Raw genomic sequence first — 4697 nt, 5'->3', positions numbered from 1 at the left:
CCTGCAAGACTTCTTCATCCACTTGGAAAAATGATAGCGACGGGGGGGGCCATTTGGAGGGGCTCCTGGCTAGGTCCCCTTCGGAGAGCCCCTCAGCAGACCCAGGCACTCCCTCTTGCCCCTCGGTGGGAGCGCTGCTCACTTGATGATATGCTGAGCTGCCGTCCCTCTCCGCTCTGCACATTGCCACGTCCCTTGTCAGCACTCAGCAAGCCGGTATTAAAACAAGAGGGAGGCCAAGTGGAAGAGAAACCGAAAGCCACCCTCCTGGCTGCAGGGAATTCCTTCCCTGGCAGAAAATCGGCACCGGCTTTGCCAAAATTCCTGACAGATTTCTGTCCTTCCAGGGAATAAGTGAGAGTTCAGATAATTATGTTAACGCCTCAGATTTTAATTATTTTTTACAGATGTTGTATAGAGGATACTTGGTGAATCCCTGGCATTGCTCCATCAGTGTAAAAGGAATAGGGCTTTGTCGTATTTGAAGAGATAACGGTGCTCCAGGCTACAAAAGATAACTGTGCTTTTTAATTTAAGCTTACAGCTGTGACAGCAGTGCAGGGGGTCTCTCTGCTCCAAATATGCTCAACCTGCATTGACTGATGGCTGCTGTATCTGAAACCTTGTAGGTTGCTATGGGGAAAGTGCCAGAATAAACATCTCCGCTTACTACAGAGGCTCAAAAGACTGAGATGCAGTTAGATGCAAATACCTGGTTTGATAGCTCGTATGTTTGGGGTTTTGTTCAGACTCTTGCTAGGTGCTGGTGGTGGTTTGCTAATAATTACAGTTACATTTTTGAGTGTCATCAAACACTGGAAATATACATTGGGGTCCTGAAGCTGAAGGGGAAATCATTGCGGATTTTGAGGAGGGAAGAAGGCCACTCACTCTTCACCTTCCCTTTACATTTAACTTTTACATTCAACAGTTAAGGCAGAAATGATAAGATTTCTGTGCAGATCATTAGAAACCCATATTGGTAGGGAAATTGAAAGAGTGAAATACAATTACATTTTGTAAATCTAGTAGAAATGCAATTCAGGAAGATGAATGCAGCTATTAAAACTTCACATCTTAGATATATTTGACCAATATACACATGTTATTTGGAGCTGTAGGTTTTGGAAGTTTCTTATAGCATTAAAATAGCAATAAATCCCTCATAGTAAGTATTATTTAGCATCTGCGTTACAGTTCATTCCCCAAAAGGATGCCAAGAATTGAAACAATGAATTAGAGGGCAGATGCCTTTCATCAGCTCTCCTTAAATGCTGCCCAGGTTGCATTTCTGGCAGATCGGCAGGAGACCTCTGCAAAGGCCAGTCACGGTGACGAAAGATGCCACGGTGATGGGCGTGTGAAAAACCAGCAGCAACCTGAATAACTGTAGGTGCAAACCAGTCTATTACAGCAGAGAATTCCCAAGGTGTCAGCACTGTCCACAGCTCAAGGAATTGGCTTTTTAACCCATCTGTGAGAAGCCAAAAACTGGGGAAGGGACCCAGAGCAGATGTCTGCTGCTAACAAAGCAGGGGCCACAAGTTGGATTGCTTCACACCTAGACTGGCTTCCACCTTTCCTTTCCTACATACCCTTCAAAATAATGGGTGACGCCATGTCAGTCCCTTTCCGAATGCTGCCCCATGAGTTTTAACTACAGTTTGGCTCTGAAGGCATGGCGTCTGCTCTGCTCCATGATCTGCCCTGCACTCGGTGGCACCAGGCCACCCGTCTTTGTCACCCTGGCAGTCCCCATGCACTCACCATTCTCATCTACAGTATTTTGCTTGCATCATTCAGCAAAGCTCTTGCCCTGGTCCTACAAATCTGTTCTTGATCATCAGGGAGACAACACAGGGGAGAGCAAAGAACCTTATTGAGGCTTGAGTAATTCGTTTTCCAAGCATCATCTTTCCTCTTTATATTTAGCAGGGACAAGTCCTGTAAAGACCACTGGTGGCCGGTTTTGCTGCACTTGGGTTTCTTCCTGGTAAGTTTGGCTGGCATACTTTTTTTTCAGACCACTCTGATAGGCCCTCATTGCAGGTTTCCCCAGGGAACACAGGAATGGCTTTGTCGCTGCAGAGCTGTTGCTTTTCCCTTGCCTTCCCTTCCTTTCTCCAACCTGTCCATGAAATGATGGGGTTATATGTAAGAAACCACATGCTATGGCATAAAAATGCCTGATCTTGACTCAGCTTCTAGATCAGAAGTGGATTTAAGCCAAATCATGAGAGCATCCCCTCTGCTTTTGGTATTGATTTAAACTGGGGAGAAAGTAGGAAGATGAAAGATTAGGTTGGCTCCTCTAGCCACCACGCATCAGCCTGTCTGAGCAACGAGCGTGGTTGGTACGGACTGTGCCCATCACCTTCAGCCTCTTAACACAGATGCACATACTCCAGAGCCAAAGACTTTTAAAATATCCTCAGCCCAGCAGAGAAGCACATATAAACAGTGAAATTATTGGCCGTGAATCATGTATTCATTATTTTAAAGAGAAGATATTGTCCTTGGAAATTGCTGAGGGATGCGAGTCACCCTCTTAAAATCATTCACAGCTCTTGGTGCAACGCAGGATGATAAAGGTTAAATGAGCAGGAGCACTTGTTGAATTATATGCCAAAGCGGTTTTGCAACGGCGTGACTGTTTCAGTGTACCGAGTGTCTCCTGGGGATGGACACAGCAAACTGCTGACAGCATCGGATTTTTGGTGAGCTTACAAGGAAGACACTGAAGCGCAAAGGTTGTTTCTGGTCCACAGCAAACATCAGTGTGTCTGGGAAAGAAAGTGGGGGAAAGCTACTGCATTTTTGTGCCTCTTCTGGGTGACAAAAAAAAATGAAGTTATACAAAAATCATGCAGTTTTACCATATTTTGAGTTTTACCCACCCCCCCGCCCCACCCCCCACAAAAAAATCCAAATCTGATAACTATATGCTATCTTTGATAAGCTGAGTACCCATGGTTTACCCGAGAGAAAAGAACCTTCTCCAGGTTTCTACGCTGTCGTGGATTAACATCTTTCCTCAGATGCTGCCCTAGAAAGCATCACCTCCTCCTCTGAAGTTTTCTCTCCATGAGGGCTGGGGCCTGTGCTCAGGCAGGCAGGACGTGGACCACGAAGCTCATCCCAGGTCTCCAGCAAAGTCACCTTGCCGTGGGAAGGGGGGGCCGTGGCCCGGGCTGTATCTCTGCATGCATATATCTGGCAGCCACCCAGATAAACCTATGAGCTCAGAGTTGTGTAACGTGTTTCCTTGATGGATCATCCTGTAAAATCACCAAGGGATCCTGAGGCAACCTGACACCTGTAATCGGCTGGAGGAGCAGATATTGCTTTGGAAAGCGACTTGGCAGGGGAGGACAGGGTATTTTTTTCCCCCACATTTTTCCTCTCTGCCTGGTCACGGCGGGTTATTTGACAATTGTTTAAACTGGCTAGAGAGTAATTGTTTTTCTTTTGGATAAACCCGAGTTGAAATGAAAAAAAAACTGTACGGTCTTAAGGCTGGGGGGTAGAGAGGAGGAGGAGAGGGCAGGGCTGTGTAAAATCACACTCTGAGAAAGTCACAGGGATTTAACTGCTTACATCCCTGTTAGGCTTGTGCTGAAGAAGGCAAGTCTGGTTTAAGATGGAGAAGGGTCTCCAAAGCCTCTACCATCGCAGGGAGCCTGGAGCAACTCCTGCCTGGCTGATGCTTACACGGGTCACCTGGCACTTGGTGGGGTGCCAGCTACTGCCCCGTGCTGCCTTGCTCATTCCCATTTTCTGGGTGCCCACATCCCTTCCCATTCAGTTATTTGGGTGCAATGAAGCATTGCACCCCAGAGCCCAGAGCTGGGCACTTCTACCCCAAGGATTTGCAGTGCTGTCTGTCCTCTCCAGCGAGCCAGGGATGAGGGCTGACCCGCTGGGGCGGCCAGTTTTGGGCCAACATGGTGGCCTGGGATGTGTTATGTTGGCTGTGAGGTGCCATGGGCCTGTCCCCAAAGGGCGCTGCTGTGGCCCGCTGCAAAGGGAGACGTCGTGGAGAGCTCAAGAATTATGGTAAAACGTGGACCCCCTGAGCTGATGTGCTGGATCGCCAGCTCACAAGACGCCGGGTTGGGTGAGCTCCGACAGGTACGACGAGCATCGCCACAGTGTGTAGGGCTGTGGATTTCATGCCAAGAGCCAGCTGGCCCAGAGCAAGATGTTGGGACATGGAGTGGCAGGTTATTCCCTTATAGGAGCTGGGATCGCACAAGTGATTCAGGAAGCTGAAAGCTGAACTCAGGTGAGACCAGTTGTGCCAAAGAAACCATAGTCAGCCCATGCTTTGGCAATGCCACATTGCAGTGCTCCTTTCATCCGAGGAAGAAAAATCTCTTCGAGCCTAGATAAGCTCACATCAATCAATCAGCACTGGAGTGTTTGATTTAATGCCTATTTGTGATTTTGCTTTAAATATTTTAAAATAACTAGCTAGGAAGTTATTTGTATCTTTTTTACATCCTAATTGCAGGAACACAATACTTTTGCACTGATGGATTCGTAATTTAATCTGTTTTTTAACTCTTTCTCAATATTGACGTTCCAAGAAGCAAAACGAGTATTAAGACAAAAAGGCTGAGTGAAGAACATTTACGCTATCATTTGCCATATGTTACTCTTCGCATAACCATCACCATTCTTTTTATTGTGCATAT

The sequence above is a fragment of the Charadrius vociferus genome, unplaced genomic scaffold, assembly GCF_000708025.1.
Source record: "Charadrius vociferus isolate BGI_N301 unplaced genomic scaffold, ASM70802v2 scaffold263, whole genome shotgun sequence".
Lineage (NCBI taxonomy): Eukaryota > Metazoa > Chordata > Aves > Charadriiformes > Charadriidae > Charadrius > Charadrius vociferus.
This window is presented reverse-complemented; position numbering follows the sequence as displayed.